We start from the raw sequence: 19,439 nt of genomic DNA on the forward strand, positions 1-19,439 counted from the left end.
TGTACAAGAATATAACTACTATAATACTGCTCCTATGTACAAGAATATAACTACTATAATACTGCTCCTATGTACAAGAATAAAACTACTATAATACTGCTCCTATGTACAAGAATATAACTACTATAATACTGCCTCCTATGTACAAGAATATACCTACTATAATACTGCTCCTATGTACAAGAATATAACTACTATAATACTGCTCCTATGTACAAGAATATAACTACTATAATACTGTCTCCTATGTACAAGAATATAACTACTATTATACTGCCTCCTATGTACAAGAATATAACTACTATAATACTGCTCCTATGTACAAGAATATACCTACTATAATACTGCTTCTATGTACAAGAATATAACTGCTATAATACTGCTCCTATGTACAAGAATATAACTACTATAATACTGCCTCCTATGTACAAGAATATACCTACTATAATACTGCTCCTATGTACAAGAATATAACTACTATAATACTGCTCCTATGTACAAGAATATAACTACTATAATACTGTCTCCTATGTACAAGAATATAACTACTATAATACTGCCTCCTATGTACAAGAATATAACTACTATAATACTGCTCCTATGTACAAGAATATACCTACTATAATACTGCTCCTATGGACATAACCTGTACAACACTTTACTCTCTAGGAGTCTTTCACATCTGCCTTGCTTTGCTCCTGTACATATTCTTGTTCAGTTGTTGCGTCTTGAGATGTAAATTCTGTATATTTATAAATCAGAAAACTGTGGATTTCAGGGGCAGAATCTTCACATTTCCAAACTCATTTTAATTTGACAAATCATATTTTACGCTGAGTGAAAAGCCGTACATCCATCTGCATAAAATATATCACCACCTAATGGAAAAAGACTGCAGTCTCGCAATGAAAAGCAGATTTATCTGTAAATTGGAATCACAAATGTTTTCTGCTCTTGAATCCTCAGAATTGAATGACTGAAGTTGTGGTCACGCAGCGGAATACTGAGCGGTTTGTCTGGGTTACCTTATGGGCGGTCGACCGCCCGTGTACTGGTGACCTAGTCAGTCCCCGCTTAGTTGGCCGGGTCCTAATCATCCGTTCTCTCGGGACAGATAGAAATGTCAACTCCTTACTTATCGTTATCTCGGGCAAGAAAAGAGACTGGTCCGCCACCAGTGGAATGTCACCGCTATCTATCTCTCCAGCCAGGCAGGTGCGGTAGTGTACATCGCCATAAAGATTATAAGAACCAGCACCACTGGGATGGATGTGCTGAGCCCCCCTCCTCCACAACCGGTGGCCGCCATGACATCTTTTCTCAATGTGAACCCGGAGCCCTCCTAATGCCTTTACATTAGATATGTCAGATATTATGGAGGGGGGCGATATCAGTATGGAAGCCACGTGTGATTATGGATGACTTCACAGATTAAGGCTACATGCACACTAACGTATGTGTTTTGCGGTCCGCAAATTGCGAATCCGCAAAAAAAAAAAAAAAACGGATGACATCCGTATACCATCCTTTTTTTTTTTTTTGCGGATCCATTGTAACAATGTTTAAAACGTACTAGAATAGGACATGTTCTATTTTTTTTTGCGGGGCTACGGAACGGACATACTGATGCGGACAGCACACGGTGTGCTGTCAGAATTTTTTGCGGACCCATTGAAATGAATGGGTCCGCATCCTATCCGCAAAAAAAAAACAGAACGGACACGGAAACAAACAACTTTCGCGTGCATGTAGCCTAAACAAGACATCACATAGTGATCTTTTTAATATTAAGGTAAATGTTCTGTTTCCACATAACTATGGTGCACTGTTATACGCATTGATTGTACAATCTTTTCAACATAAAAATCATTTTGATGGAAATATGCATCGTAAAACGGAGCTGCACATACAGTCAGTCAGGGGCTATATACAGTCTATAGGTGCCGACCGAGAGACCTGTCCCCAGTATCCAGCTCTAGCACCAGCTACGGTATATGTCCAGTAAGATTACTTTATATTGGTTATACAGTCTAATTCGTTCACTAGAGATCATCTATGACATCACTGAGAATGAAGCCTATCCATTCACTAGAGATCAGCGGTGACATCACTGACAATGGCCCCTATCTATTTACTAGATATCAGTGGTGACATCACCTAGAATGCAGCCTATCCATTCATAAGAGATCAGTGGTGACATCACTGAGAATGCAGCCTATCCATTCATTAGAGATCAGTGGTGACATCACTGAGAATGCAGCCTATCCATTCATTAGAGATCAGTGGTGACATCACCTAGAATGCAGCCTATCCATTCATTAGAGATCAGTGGTGACATCACTGAGAATGCAGCCTATCCATTCATTAGAGATCAGTGGTGACATCACTGAGAATGCAGCCTATCCATTCATTAGAGATCAGTGGTGACATCACTGAGAATGCAGCCTATCCATTCATTAGAGATCAGTGGTGACATCACCTAGAATGCAGCCTATCCATTCATTAGAGATCAGTGGTGACATCACTGAGAATGCAGCCTATCCATTCATTAGAGATCAGTGGTGACATCACTGAGAATGCAGCCTATCCATTCATTAGAGATCAGTGGTGACATCACCTAGAATGCAGCCTATCCATTCATTAGAGATCAGTGGTGACATCACTGAGAATGCAGACTAACCATTCATTAGAGATCAGTGGTGACATCACTGAGAATGCCACCTATCCATCCACTAGAAATCAGTGATGACATCATTGAGAATGCAGCCTATCCAATCACTAGAGATCAGTGGTGACATCACTGAGAATGCTGTCTATCCATTCACTAGAGATCAGCGGTGACATCACTGAAAATGCCGCCGAACCATCTACTAGAGATCAGCGGTGAGATCACTGAGAATGCAGCCTATCCATTCACTAGAAATCAGTGATGACTTCACTGAGATTGCAGTCTATCCATTCTCTAGAGATCAGCGGTGACATCACTGAGAATGCCGCCGAACCATCTACTAGAGATCAGCGGTGAGTTCACTGAGAATGCAGCCTATCCATTCACTAGAGATCAGCAGTGACATCACTAAGAATGCTGTCTATCCATCCCCTAGAGATCAGCGATGACATCACTGAGAATGCAGCCTATCCATCCACTAGTAGAAATCAGCAGTGACATCACTCGCAATCAAAACTTGAAATCAAGACTCATGTTCATTATCTGGACTTGGGTTTATTATCTGGATTTAAATTCATTATCTGAACTCTGGCGCATTATTTGGATTCAGAGTTATTCTCTCATTATCTGGACTCACAGTCATTATCTGGACTCATGTACACGGACGTTTATGTTTTCCATTTCTGTTCCTTTTTTGCGGTTCGTACGTGGAACCATTCATTTCAATGGTTCCGCATAAAAAACGGAATGTACTCCATTTGCATTCCATTTCCGTATTTCCGTATATCCATTCCGCTAAAAGATAGAACTTGTCCTATCATAGTCCGCAAATAACGTTTCGTCGCTCCATTCAAGTCAATGGATCCGCTAAAAATACGGAATGCATACGGAACACATCCGTATTTTGCGGATCCATGCCCACTTTGCCCATGTGTTTACTGTTTACAAACATTACAGTACATTACAGTAATGATTACAAATTTTATGTTTCCATTTGCGATCTGCAAAAAACTGATCGCACACGGAAACCATAGGGAGATATTTTTGCGAAAATACAGAATGGAAACACAATGGAAACAAAATAACGAACAACGGATCCGTGAAAAACGGACCGCAAAATACATAAAAAGAAATACGGTCATAATTATGTGGAATCACATTCATTCTCTGGACTCACTTTCTTTCTATGGATTCACATTAATTCTCGGGACTCACGATCATTATCTGGACTCACGATCATTATCTGGACTCACGATCATTATCTGGACTCACGATCATTATCTGGACTTACGATCATTATCTGGACTCACGATCATTATCTGGACTCACGATCATTATCTGGACTCACGATCATTATCTGGACTCACGATCATTATCTGGACTCACGATCATTATCTGGACTCACGATCATTATCTGGACTCACGATCATTATCTGGACTCACGATCATTATCTGGACTCACGATCATTATCTGGACTCACGATCATTATCTGGACTCACGTTTATTATCTGGACTCACGTTCATTATCTGGACTCACGTTCATTATCTGGACTCACGTTCATTATCGGGACTCACGTTCATTATCGGGATTTACGTTCATTATCGGGATTTACGTTCATTATCTAGACTCACATTCATTATCTGGACTCACTTTCTTTCTATGGATTCACATTAATTCTCGGGACTCACAATGATTATCTGGACTCACGATCATTATCTGGACTCACGATCATTATCTGGACTCACGATCATTATCTGGACTCACGATCATTATCTGGACTCACGATCATTATCTGGACTCACGATCATTATCTGGACTCACGATCATTATCTGGACTCACGATCATTATCTGGACTCACATTTATTATCTGGACTCACATTTATTATCTGGACTCACATTTATTATCTGGACTCACGTTTATTATCTGGACTCACGTTTATTATCTGGACTCACGTTTATTATCTGGACTCACGTTTATTATCGGGACTCACGTTCATTATCGGGACTCACGTTCATTATCTGGACTCACGTTCATTATCTGGACTCACGTTCATTATCTGGACTCACATTCATTATCTGGACTCACATTCATTATCTGGACTCACATTCATTATCTGGAATCACATTCATTATCTGGACTCACATTCATTATCTGGACTCACATTCATTATCTGGACTCACATTCATTATCTGGACTCACGTTCATTATCTGGACTCACGTTCATTATCTGGACTCACGTTCATTATCTGGACTCACGTTCATTATCTGGACTCACGTTCATTATCTGGACTCACGTTCATTATCTGGACTCACGTTCATTATCTGGACTCACGTTCACTCTCTGGACTATCATTGCACACCCTGTTAAATCTCTGTTTACTCTGATTTACTCTGTTAAATCTTCCTATAAAACGTCTTTTACTTTCGGCTACAGACCGCTAAGATTTGTGAGCGGGGAACGTCCGGGTCTGGCTGGCAGAATGCAGCTGGATTGATATAGAGTGTGAACACACCAAGAGTGTACATGGCAAATTGTGGATTTATAGAGCGGCTTTATTTATATCGAGGTGGATGCTGTTGCCGGAGGGTAGAATTATCCAATCTTGTTCTCCAAGTCCTATTTTCTCAATAGGGGAAATTGCTTACATATTCCCAGAAGATTTCCACTGAGCAGTAAATAAATATTAATATACGGCAAATGGCAAAGATGAAGGAAAAATTCTGACAAGCGATTATTGTTTATAGTTTGTTTAAGGGAAGGTAAAAGTGGTTAACATTGAAGATAGGGGGCACTTACTTCTTACATTTCAAGATGTTTGTGTGCATTTTCTTACAGTCACCTGAAGATAATAGCAGGCGATCGGGTGATCACCAGAAATCCAACACCTGGGATCCCTGCCAAGCATTTCCCATGTGGCAAGTGTTACATGGCGGCCACTGAGATAAATGGCCATGGAGTATGAGGATAACTGATCCTCCAGAGAAAAAGAAACTTAAGAGGGTTCTAGAGGGTGTCCCCATCCCTGTTTGAATGTCCACATATCCTATAGGGCAAATATGATCTTATTTTGCCCATTGTAAAGCTGTTAGTTTGTGTTTTTGGCTCCTTACTCTTCCTGAAAAAACTGATGTTCAAGAGATAAGTAGCAAGTGACAGAGCTTCACCACACCAATGAATTTTCTTACATTGGCGAGGTATTTGCCCGCTTGGTCTGCAATACAATGCAGGATTTGTCAGTGCCCCTCAAAAATGTTGCCACCGGCCCTACTTCGGTGCTTCCTAAAGTGGATCTCTTAAAGGGGCTGTCCGAGTTATGAAAAAAATATATATAGCACAGTAAATCTGATGGTCAGCAATATGTAACTAAGCTAAGCATGTTTTAGGCCCAAAAAATTATATTTCCTCATTTCCCTGTTTCTCTTCTGGCCCTTTGTTTACCTGCAATAACAACAATCTCTGCCCCTCCCCCTGCTCTGCAAAATGAGTGACTACAAGTGCTGCCCTGAGTGACATGTCTGACTGCTGTATGTGTAGGACTACAAGTCCCAGCTGTACAATGACACTGCTAATACACACAGGATCTTCCCCTTACCTGTTCTTGTGCAATGCTCTGCAAAACTCCTCTACTCTGTCAGATCCTGTGCTTAGCATTTGTCTCCTCATTGCCTGCAGCTACTCAGTAAAGCCTTCAACACTGAGTCTGTGCTGCTAAAGGGGTTAAAGTTTTTCCTGAAGAATCCAGGGAGAGAGCAGACAGCAGCAGACGGCAGTGCAGGGGGCGTGGCCAGCACAGTGAGGTGTACAGACACAGATCTGCTCTCTCAGTCTTGTGCACGAAACATTATCAAAGCAGGGAGAGAAGCTGACATCACAGGTCATGTGACCCTCAGTAAAATCTGAGAAAGGAGCAACTACAGATGCAATAAGTGCATGGTAAAACCTTTACGTTTAATTAGTTAGAAACATACAAAGAACAAAAGAATAACTCAGACAATTCCTTTAAGAGAATTAGCAAGAAACCTTGCATTCATGTTCGGAATCACTTCTTTAGTGCACTGCCCATACATTTTTCAAAATTATGCACATAATTTGATAGATTAATTGTTTTGAGTGACTTTGGATGTGTGCACATCTTTGCGGTGCAACGAGGGCAGGAATTGAGCTAAATGATTAAAATCACACGCACTTGAACAGCATTATAACGCTGAGCCAATTGATTTTAAAATTTGCGATTTATTTCAAAAAGTTCTGATTCTACTGAATCTGAATTATGTGGGATTCCATTCAGGGGAATCGGGAAGAGGGAGACTTTGCAAAGCAATCAAAGCACTTCAATTTGGGTCCTATTTATTCGGGCTGGAATTGGCCCTAAATCAAAGGTCGAAGACCGAAAAGTAGGAGTTGATAATTATAGATGGCATTAAATGTGAACTGTCACTAAGACATATTGTATAATTGACCCTAAAGCACATGCATTAAAAGACAAAGTGTATATAGCACCCCTTGTGGCTATTAGGGGTAGTTCAATTCACCATAAATATTCTGTCATGATAATTGTAGCCCATTTAAAGGATTAAAGGGGTTATCTGATCCTGTAAACACACCCCAAAATGCCTGGGTCCCTCATACAGAGCATACGAACCTGGTCACAAACGCCTGCAACCCTCTGAATCCCTGCACAACTGCCATTGTATCTCCCCATCGTGCAGATCACAACATCCAGCGGCAATAGCAGGCCGCGACGCTGAACTGCCCCCTTGCCCCTTGCATCACGTGTGACGTCATCCATGACGCTAGGGGAGCAATTTACTGTAGCGGCCTTCTATTGGCAAGCGTAGTAAACCAGGTCAGTATGTTCTGTATGAAGGACCCGTGTATTTCGGGGGGTGTTTACAGGATTGGATAACCCCTTTGAGCTTTTTTTTCCATAGAGACATCGCCTTTCTCCATGGGCTTGTTTTGTAGGTCCCCTCTTTTCATAAATGGTGAAGTTCTTCAATACCAGCCACAGCCACGGAGAACCCCTTTAAAGTTAGAAATGTTCATAACAGTAAAAACTAAAATACATAATACACAAAGCGTCAACTACAGATCCATGCTTCATATAACTGGACACGTTCAGATTTTCCAAATCAGATTGTGTAGCCAACCTTGAAATAGACCCAGCCGGTGTTCGTATGGACAGCTGATGGCAGTGAACTCCAGATTATTTTATTATCAGCATTATTGATTGTGAGGAATTGATATTTTTATTAAATTAGTCAAGGACATATCCAAGCTGCAGAATTGGTTTCTGTGCTCATCATATATTTTTTCCCTGAACACTCAATATATCAATGCTCGATGTCCATTCTCTCCAATGTAAGGATCACGGGGTAGCCTCTCCGAGGAGGAAGAGGGGAGAAGCTTGGTTGGGTCATAATCTATGTTTCTGTGTAATCATGGAAAGATTCATCTCGACTAAAATTTAGTTTTTTTCCATGCTTTGGGTGGACTGTATAGTGGTGGGCTGGATATAAAAAGTCTACACACCCCTGTTAAAATGTCAGGCTTCTGTGATTAAAAAAATTAGACAAAGATAAATCATTTCAGAACTTTTTCCACCTTTAATGTGACCTATAAACTGTACAACGCAATTGAAAAACAAACTGAAATCTTTTAGGTGGAGGGAAGAAAACAAAAAAAGAAACTAAACTAAAATAATGTGGTTGCATAAGTGTGCACACCCTCTTATAACTGGGGATGTAGCTGTGTTCAGAATTAAGCAATCACATTCACAATCCTGTTAAATAGGAGTCAGCATACACCGGCCATCATTTAAAGTGCCTCTGATTAACCCCAAATAAAGTTCTGCTGCTCTAGTTGGTCTTTCCTGAAGTTTTCTTAGTCACATCCCACAGCAAAAGCCATGGTCCACAGAGAGCTTCCAAAGCATCAGAGAGATCTCATTGTTAAAAGGTATCAGTCAGGAGAAGGGTACAAAAGAATTTCCAAGGCATTAGATATACCATGGAAGACAGTGAAGACAGTCATCATCAAGTGGAGAAAATATGACACAACAGTGACATTACCAAGAACTGGACGTCCTTCCAAAATTGATGAAAAGATGAGAAGAAAACTGGTCTGGGAGGCTACTAAGAGGCCTACAGCAACATCAAAGGAGCTGCAGGAATATCTGGCAAGTACTGACTGTGTGGTCCATGTGACAACAATCTCCCGTATTCTTCATATATCCGGGCTATGGGGTACAGTGGCAAGATGAAAGCCTTTTCTTACGAAGAAAAGCATCCAACCGAGGCTACATTTTGCAAAAACACATCTGAAGTCTCCCAAAAGCATGTGGGAAAAGGTGTTATGGTGTTATGAACCCAAGGTTGAACTTTTTTGCCATAATTGTAAAAGATATGTTTGGCACAAAAACAACACTGCACATCACCAAAAGAACACCATCCCCACAGTGAAGCATGGTGGTGGCAGCGTTATGCCAAGGGGCTGTTTTTCTTCAGCTGGAACTGGGGCCTTAGTTAAGCTGGAGGGAATTATGAACAGTTCCAAATACCAGTCAATATTGTCACAAAACCTTCAGGCTTCTGCTAGAAAGCTGAACATGAAGAGGAACTTCATCTTTCAGCATGACAACGACCCAAAGCATACATCCAAATCAACAAAGGAATTGCTTCACCAGAAGAAGATTAAAGTTTTGGAATGGTCCAGCCAGAGCCCAGACCTGAATCCGATTGACAATCTGTGGGGTGATCTGAAGAGGGCTGTGCACAGGATATGCCCTCGCAATCTGACAGATTTGGAGTGTTTTTGCAAAGAAGAGTGGGCAAATCTCGCCAAGTCAAAATGTGCCATGCTGATAGACTCATACCCAAAAAGACTGAGTGCTGTAATAAAATCAAAAGGTGCTTCAAAAGTATTAGTTTAAGAGTGTGCACACTTATGCAACCATATTATTTTATTTTTAGATTTTTTCTTCCCTCTACCTAAAAGATTTCAGTTTGTTTTTCAATTGAGTTGTACAGTTTATAGGTCACATTAAAGGTGGAAAAAGTTCTGAAATGATTTATCTTTGTCTAATTTTTTTTACATCACAGAAACCTGTCATTTGAACAGGGGTGTGTAGACTTTTTATATCCACTGTATATAGGGTTATATTAGACAATGGACCAATGTTGGACTTTTTATGGGCCCTTCAAATGAGACAATTCTAAGGTCTACTTTCCATCTATACACACCATATGTATGGCAATTTTCAGAGTTGTCTTCTGCTGGACATTTGAGGCCATTATTGTGTTAGAGCCTTCGTCCTCTGAGATCCTCTGGTGGGCCACTTCAACCTTCCAACAGACATTCAGATAGAGGAAGGAGGGATGATCAACAACTCCTTGTATATATGGTAAATCTTCAAGGCAAATTATGAGTTGCAAAGATACAGCTAAAGAACAAACATATGTCCTAGGAGATGTGACACTGGGAGAGTCACTTATAGAGAAGGAGTTGGGTGTCCTTGTAGATGGTAGATTAAATTACAGCACCCAATGTCAATCAGCTGCTTCTGAGGCCACCAGGATATTGTCATGTATTAAACGAGGCATGGAATCACGGGGCAAGGGATGTAATATTACCACTTTACAAAGAGTTGGTGTGGCCTCATCTGGAATATGCAGTTCAGTTCTGGGCACCAGTCCATAGAAAGGATGCACTGCAGCTGGAAAAAGTACAGGGGAGAGCGACTAAACTGATAAGGGGCCTGGAGGGTCTTAGTTATGAAGAAAGATTAAAAGAATTACATTTATTTAGTCTTGAGAAGAGACGTCTAAGGGGGGACATGATTGACCTATACAAATATATAAATGGGCCATACAAAAAATATGGTGAAAAACTGTTCCATGTAAAATGCGCTCAAAAGAGAAGGAGAAGAGAACGTTCAGTCTCCAGAAGCGTCAAAGCTTCTTTACTGTAAGAACTGTGAATCTGTGGAATAGACTCCTCAGGACGTGGTCACAGCAGGAACAGTGGACGGGTTTAAAAAGGGTTTAGATGAATTCTTAAAAGTAAATTACAATAATGCTTATGGAAATGTGTAGAAATCTGAGTCTCATTTCCTTCTGGGATTCGTGTCCCCACCGATCCCTTGGTTGAACTTGATGGACTTATGTATTTTTTCAACCGTATTAACTATGTAACTATGGTGCTGTTTTGGGGAGACAAAAGCAGATCCACTGTAAAAAATGTGACAGTTCTGCCTAATAATTGTCTTGGCCCGCTATACCTACAGCATTAGGGTCCATTCACACGTCCGCAAAATGGGTCCGCATCCGTTCTGCAATTTTACGGAACAGGTGCAGACCCATTAATTTTCAATGGGGCCGGAATATGCTGTCCGCATCCGCATTTGCGGATCCGCATTTCCGTTCCACAAAAAAATAGAGCATGTGCTATTCTTGTCCGTAATTGTGGACAGAAAAGGCATTTTTTTTAATATGAGAGTGCCGGCGATGTGCGGTCCGCAAAATGCAGAACGCACATTGCCGGTGTCCGTGTTTTGCGGATCAGCAAATCACATACAGACGTGTGAATGGACCCTTAGTCTATTACACAATTCCAATATATTTTGTCATCGGCATGGTTTTGGAGGATGATTCTCAAGAGATAAGTAGTAAGTGCCCCTCCAATCAGGTTCCTATGTCCAGGGGTGCACCCCGCCTTTCTGCTGCTTGAGGCGAAAACTGAAACAGCGCCCCCCCTCCCTTCCCAATGCAAATTTATTAACCTATCCCCTTCCCTTTAGCCCATTGCCCTTCGTATGCCCCCCTCTTGCCCCTACCTGGTGCTGCCTGAGGCGATCGCCTCACCTGGCATCATTGGTGGTGCACCCCTGCCCATGTCTAGACTCGATCAATCCTTTTGGAAGATCATGTAAATTATACAATAGTGTCCCTCGAAGGGATTGTTCAAGTTTAGAAAAACATGGCTGCTTTCTTCTGGTCACAGGGTCACATCTGCCCATGGGCTGTGTCTGCTACTACAGCTCAGACCCATTCACTTTAATGGAGCTAAGCTGCATGCGATGCCATACACATCCTGGCGAGTGGTGTGGGGCAATTATTTGTAAAAAAGAATCCATGTTTTTCTAATCCCTTTAAACGTGTGGCATCACCCCCAGAGCTTGATAAAGCCGATTCCTAGAGATGAGCAGGTAACATTGCTATCATGCTGAGAAGTGCGACTTATTAGATGCAGTGCCTGAACAGTGCAGAACTTTCCGGCGCACCCCATTAGTAATACTAGTTTGTACCATAAGGTTAATTGGTTTGTTAATAAAGGAAATCCTCAAGACAAGATAGAAGATTACTTATGAAGTCCTTACACCAACAGAGTGGTTTTTGCTTGGACTCTGTGCAAGCGAGACCAAAACCATTTGATACCACGACAAGATGTGTCTTATGTCAAGTCCATACAGAAACGGCAGCTAAAGGTAAGAAGTCAGGAGCAGATACCCACAGATTTATAGACACGCGGACCCTAATTGGTAGTAATGTTTGGTCCGACTGTCAGCGGAAAAAGATGCTTCAATAAACAATGCTCCATCTGCGTATCAGTCGGGATGAGTAAAAGTTTCTCTAAACAAGGCCACAACTGTATATGTTAATGAAATATTCCCTAAAGTTCAAGACTACAAAACCGTGCAAGACTAATTGTATGATTCATCTAATTAGCAGGAACGTAGCCAATTAAAGGCATTCTCCCGAGAATTGGCCACTATGTTATTTATTAATATTTCATTTTTTTTCTTCCTATTTTACTCTGTAGAGTGGAGCCCTCAGATGGAGAACAGAGAAGCCTAGCCTAGGATATAATCTATAGGCACAAGGGACTGGATCCTGGTGGGTGGTTGTGGTGTTTAAGTCGTGGTCTCCATGGCAGAATCAAGGCAGAATAACTGAAGACGCTGTCATCCTCGCGAGTCTCATCAGTGTGTATTAGAGGATATGGCATCACAGACTGGAGGGGGTTAGACAGCTAAGACCCCCACCAACCATGAGAACTTAGGTTCTGTGGATAGGAGTTGTTTCAAGAGCGTCTATTGTCAGGATCAATATAAAACCAGGCATAATTCTGAATAAGGTTGATCCTGATCAGTAAATTGATACCTCCTTTATATTCCAGAGTTGCACCATTCCAGAGACATATCACTTTTTCTTGATTGAGTTAATTAGGTCATTGATGCACCGAGAGCGGAACCTCTAAGCACCAGAGCTCGTCCACCCTTTTCTATTTAGCACACGCCCCTGTCCCCTTGATCAACAAGGCCGAGCATATAGCCTGGTCCCATAATTGTGCACCATTGTCTGCACCATCAGTGCATGCACAGTGCATCTGGCTCTACTTTTCCAGCAGCATAGATGACCACTGCACATGTCCTGATGATATCATCCTCTAACAGAAAGAAGCTGAGCATCTCCTCTTTCTAGTGGGGGATGAAGTCAGTGGCACATATGCAGCAGCTATCTTGGGAAACAAAGCCAGATGCACTGCGCATGTGCTGATAGTGTAGACTACGGCACAGGGGTGAGATTGCAAGTGCTGCAAGTTGCTTGGCTAAAAAGGGATACATCTCAGAAACGGCGCAACGGAGGGATATAAATGAGGTATCATTTTACTGATCTGGATCCTCTCTACCAAGCATTATGCCTGGTTTAATAAGGTTGATCCTGATGATGCTCCTTAAGCTGCTTTCCCTTGTGTATTCCTTAGAATTGTCCTTCCTATTTAGCCATCTTAGAATACGTAATGAGCCAATTACATGATATCAGGTAACTCACATTTTACTTAAAGGTGTCCATAAACATTGGATGACACTTGGCCAAACCACGATGGACTGCCTGAATGTCTAATGTGCATGGGGTTGTCCTCCCCTGGTAGATGTCAGAGAAAAGAAAGATTGGCCATGTTGAATTGAATATGGTCAATCCTTTATGCTCATGGGAGTTAAGCCTTAAGCCAAGTGTCCATGGATATGTATATGCTGAATGAGCATTGTCCATGGGCAGCTTTAGTTTACAGCCTCCAATCGAGAGATGATTTCTGAGATAGACAAGCCCACCAGACCCATTAGACCTCATTGTTGGGTTTTCTTTATTGACATAGAAAAGATGGTTCCCAAAGAGATGCCATTTAGACACAGTTTCTACCTGAGTTTAATTAGGACTTATTGACAGAGTAAAAGAAATTCAAACTATTGAACGAAAAGCCTGTCCAAGGAAAGACCAAACAGAACAGCCTTTGGAATGTTTACATTCGCCTTCACCTCTAGTCTTTTTAGCTGTGATGTCTGTTATGATTGACATTTGTACCTCATGGCTAACGTATGGCCAACTTCTGTCACTCATGGTCACTAGGATGAGTGAATGGGAAATCAAACAAGACTCCTATGGTCCCTCCTTCCTTTGACCTGACCAGACGGGGAATGACACAGCATATTGGGTATTGTACAACTGTTGTGATGACTAGAGAAGTGTAATATACCACAAGAAGATTGAAGGTTTTGAGATGGAACCAAGAGGCTAGGGAACGACTAGACCCTTTGCTGCCTCCACTGAATGCACACTGGAGATGTCTTACTGGTCATTAGTCTTGGATCAGATGTCTTAACCTGAACACTGGTCAGATGGACTGTGGTAAGCTCACCTGCAGCAAGCTAGTCTCTTATGATCCTTTGACCTGGCCATGCATGGTGCTGTTGTTGCCCCCAGAATGAGAATGATATTATATCCAAGAGATCATGGAACGGCTACCATATGCTCTTCTGAGACATCTTACTAGCCATCGGTCTTGGTGAGGCTTCTAATCCTGTACAATGGTCAGATGGACTCTTCTAAGCTCCACTGCAGCAAGTTACCATTGTCACCACTTATCTCCCAGACAACAAACGGCTGGGTATAATCACCTCCAACATGCTTCACTCTTTGGTTCCCCAACTGGAATTAATAGGGGACAGTCAAGACCTTACTCATACCTTTCGTATGGCCAGCTATAGGGACCTTAGCCCTGACTGCACGCACACTTCTTATCTAGAGGTGTATTAAATCTTCACAGGGTTCTTCCTTTCCACGGGCATCCCTATATTAGCTAAGAAAGCAAATGGGAACCATCTCAAGGACCAAACAACTCTTCTCTCGTCTACAGGATGGGATTGGCATGGTCACCAAACAAGCAAGGATGGCATGAGAGGTGCGGCGGTCATTTCCATTGTTTTTTTTAGAACCTCTTTAAATGATCAGAAGGCAATAATTCTAGCTGCAGTATTTGCATAGGCATTACACCCAGTTCTACAATGTATTATCAATTTGCAGATAGAAGAATACTCTCATCATTATTGAACCTGCTTGTGGAAGCAACTCCAGTTTTCAGATGTGAGCAGGTGACTAATAACGCCATTTAGGTGACGCCAATGCCCATGGGAGGTCTGACGACTATGAAGAGGTTAATGAATCTACTGCATGGCATAAACACTTCAGATCCCACACATGCTTTGTATGTGATTAACCTTTCCCCATCTAGCGCAGCAGCATGCTGGCAGCTATATCACTGTATTTCTAGCTTTTTTTTTTTCTTCTGTCGATGGCACACAGAGGGGCTCCACTAGCATGGCATCTACCGGCTGACAGCATCTCATGGTGCTCAGAGGTGCTTTATTTTGTTTTGTCTTCGTCTGTAGTGTTAATAGCACAGCTGTAAAGAACAGTTTGCAGCTCGCTCCTTCTGCAAGAGAAGCTGGAAAGTGACTATCTGGTGCCCCCTAGGCTCCCACTGAGAGTAGTGCAAGCTCCAGCATCATACAGTTGGCTAGTCAATGAGGAGGAGAGCTACCATTAGTAAATAGCTCTGGGTAATGATATCAACAGGTACAATGTTTTACATTAAGTAAAGAAAGGAGCAGCGGGAATTATAAAAATGGAACGTTCATCGCTTAAAATCCAGTGTAGCGATGAAGGAAGGAATAAAATACAACGTATCAACCAAAATTTACTGTAAAATATGATGTATAAGAAATAAAAAAATAAAATCCAGTGTATCTGGCAAGACATAAAACACAATGCATCGAGTATAAAGTAAGATACAATGTATCAAGGGAAGCAATTGATGAAAGCTCTATGGGAGGTTTAGATTTTAGACAATGTTTTGCTATGATATCATTAAATTAACCCTTAAGAGAAGGACATAGCCAACATGATATTTTCATCAATACACTATGGGCATGAAAACCTAGGACCGTCCTTAATTGAATGTGTTCTTTCTTTAGGGGTTAATGAATAGGTTGCATGGTTTTAATCTACTCTATGATTATGTGTTGAGATATATCTTTGCAGCATTAATATTCAAGGCAGTTCAAGAAGTCTCTGTATATTGGCCATGCAATCTTGGTTGCACAGACCCCTCCTAACAAGCATTTACTGCCCCCCCCCCCTCCTCCCCATCCTGCAGAATGGGACATGAATTAGCAGTGGCCGCCACAAACCCCACGTGCAAACCTAATAATCAGAGGCCGAAATTGTGCAACAATACATCACTTCTTCCTGATGACTTAAATCACAGCATCACCATTCAAGTCAATTTCCAACCCGTGGCCCAGAATGCCAATGATTTTAAAGACATCCATCAGGCCAATGTTCGAGAGCTCGGAGAGAAGGAGATCAAATTGTCACTACTCAGAGGAGAGAACATTGAATCATTCCAGGGCAATTAAAATCATTTCATCTCCCCATGGTACACTAACTGGCTGTCTCCCTCGAGAACAGGCTCTGACCATTTGATAGATGGATAGGCATAGGGAAGGCATGGAGGGCAAACAATTGTCTCTACTGCATTCAGATCCCCCACCACAAGTCTCAGCATGTCCTGGCTACGCCTGCCTTAGAGACCTTGCGCTGTCCCTACCCACTCACAACTCAATTAAGGGAGCCTTTGATAGTCAATGACCCTGAAAATCACCATTTACAAAAGACTTTTAGCCTCCTTCTCCATACTGGGATGGCACATGGTTAAATGCTACAGCATTCCTCAACAGAAAGGGATGTGGAGCTAATGATCATATAAAGCTTCATCTTTGATTTTTCAAGCCTCGTGCAGATCAGTGCACTGATGGCTTCCAATGCCGTTGAGACTCTGTGCAAATTTTAGCAATTTTTTTGGGGGGGTTGAGTTTTGCATTTAGATGGACACATTGAGTAATAATGAACAGCACAACTACAGTGGAGGCCGTACAATCCCCTCCATGACCAGTCACCGTGAACCTGTCAATAGCCTAAGGGTGCAATGCTCTCGGGTAGGAATATGGCCAATTATCGTACAATAGAAACAACCTGAAATGTAAGAGCAAGTTGGAAAATCCTTTTCCCAGAGCTTAAAATAGAGCCTAAAATCCCAGAGCCAGAGCCAGGTGCAATCACAAGACATAAACTCACAGTGAAAATTTCCTCGCCTTTGCCAGGGCTAAATCGCTTATCATGTATTAGTCACTTGGAGTGTAGGATGGCATGCAATCCTCAGTGCTATTACTTAACTCTTCAACAGATCCATAACTAGTTTTATCCTCTTACTATAGAAAGAACCCCTTAATCGATCTTCATGGGTCATCTACATTATAGTGGTAGTCTAATTTGACTCTGTATTGGGTATTCGAATGAATTTCAGGTCCTTTTGCTCAACAAGTCATCACAGACCCAAAGGCTCTTTTGTGATTTAGGTTATAGACATCCTTTAGCTCAGACGGATGAAATCAAGGAACCCTCCAGAAGTATCTCAGATATTTCTTACTTCCCATCTTTCCAATAGGATCTGAGGAACATCTGAGGAACATCGATGCCTCCTATATTAAAGCTGAGGTCTGGTAGGGCTTTAAATTCTATCAATGTCCTAGCCTCTGGTTTCCTGCTCAAATATTAGGCTGAAGTCATTTATATTCTGTCCTCTCACACCCATGGCATTTACATTTTAATAAGTAGATTACAAAGTCTGGGTTTCTGAAACCTTAATCAAATAGGCTTATGATAGAAAAATGGAAAAATAAAAACCCCAAAACTGGAGATGAACTAAATGTGCCATTAGTCAGAGTGATTCAGGCAAGGTTACCTAATAATTACCCACACTGATTAGGTCTTGGTATCGTCATCTGCAGACTGTAAGATGTGTGTGCCACATTTAAGACATCAGTGATGCATAATAGATGCATTGGCATTCGAAGGAACTTGCTAGTAAGCAATGATTAAGGTGATCACCAAAGGTCACTACAGAGACAATCAGTGCTTATTAAGGAAATTAAGGCACCTAAGCTTATCTATTATGGGAGAGAAATTTAGGAATGATCATGATAAGCAGTACATGATGTCTCGAAAAACCACAAAGAGTAGACCTATGATGCCATAACCCAATTCTTGCACTCCTTATGCTATTACTGAGCAAGAACATGGGAAATGTATTCTAAATGCCACATGTGGTGGTCTCAATAAAATGCATCCTCTTCGAATCCTTAAAAAATAATGTCAACATAAATGAACCCACCCCTCCCCATTGGTTTAATCAACTCAACTCCTGTAGTGCAAACATGAGCTTCAGTAGCGGGGGTCCACCGGTGACCCACTGTGTTGATAGGACTTGCTCTCTTAGGACTGCTGTCTCTCCAGTGCAGCAGTGTATGTTAAAGCCGGGACTGTGTATTATTGAAGGAGTGATTTATTGATGACAGTATAATACTCCTTTTTCATCTCCCTTTTCAAATATTCATACATTTCTTTTTTTCTCCATTCCTCGGCTTCGCATGAAGCCATTGGTAAGCACAGCAAGGTGCCAAATGTTTTTGCTGGCGAATGAGGTGGACATGGGAAGGAGGAATCTTAAAAGTTGATAGAGATTAAGAAATATGGATTGGGTAGTCATGAGAAGACATTGTCTAACTGGGGGCATCCAAATCCTAAGAAGCCAAGACCAATGTTTGAAACCCAACTTGACTCAAAATAATCTAGACTTTCTCTTACCTTGGATTCTCTTAGATTTGAAATCCCTCTCCTTCTTCTTCTTCCAAAGCAAATTCCAGGTATTAAGTAAGTAGCCCAGTACAAGCCATATCCTCGCCACCACAATGACCAATTTGTGTAAAGTCTTCCACCCAAGGCAGCTTTGCCTTAATGCCTTAACTTGTTCCTCACAAGGAAAAGAAGAAGAAGAAGAAGAAGAGCCGTTGGTGACAGATATAATCAGGTGCAAATCCCCAGCTGAAAGAAAAGCCAAAGAAATGATTCCATCCAATGATACAAAGTCTTCTTCACATAGAGTCAACGAAGCTCTTCGACAAGACAAAAAATTGGCTTCCCCGAGAGATGTTTGTTCGCTTAAGATCCGCTGCTGTGTATTTGCCTTGTCTCTGGTATTTTCCTTCTTTTTTTTTTTTGCTACACTGTGAATCTAGATCCAGTCCTTGTAGCCAGGGGCTGCATTAAGAATTACATCAGGCTTTTATAAGCTTTCCAGATCACACATTAGAGTGAGAGGGAGAGAGAGTGTGTATGTGTGTGTGTGTGTGTGTGGGGGAAGAGAGTGAAAGGAGGAAAAAGAGAGAGGAGGGAGGGAAGGCAGAGACAGAGAGAGAGGCATGGATAAAATGCATCAAGCCAGCCACACACACAGAGGAGGGAAAGTAAACTCCGCGTTCTCCAGCTTATAATAAGGCCAAAGCTTTTTTTAACCGCTTGCCCTACTGT

General features: G+C 41.6%; 1 protein-coding gene across 1 annotated transcript in view; it reads right to left on the reverse strand.

The window, feature by feature from the left end:
• Positions 1 to 19,216, reverse strand: part of ADGRB1 (adhesion G protein-coupled receptor B1) — a 587,254-nt gene extending 568,038 nt beyond the window's left edge. The window contains 1 exon segment of the mRNA XM_040432704.1: positions 18,717 to 19,216. The gene's annotated coding sequence lies outside the window, so the exon portion shown is untranslated.
• Between the last annotated feature and the right edge of the window lie 223 nt (positions 19,217 to 19,439).

This window comes from Bufo bufo, chromosome 5, assembly GCF_905171765.1.
Source record: "Bufo bufo chromosome 5, aBufBuf1.1, whole genome shotgun sequence".
Classification (NCBI taxonomy): Eukaryota; Metazoa; Chordata; class Amphibia; order Anura; family Bufonidae; genus Bufo; species Bufo bufo.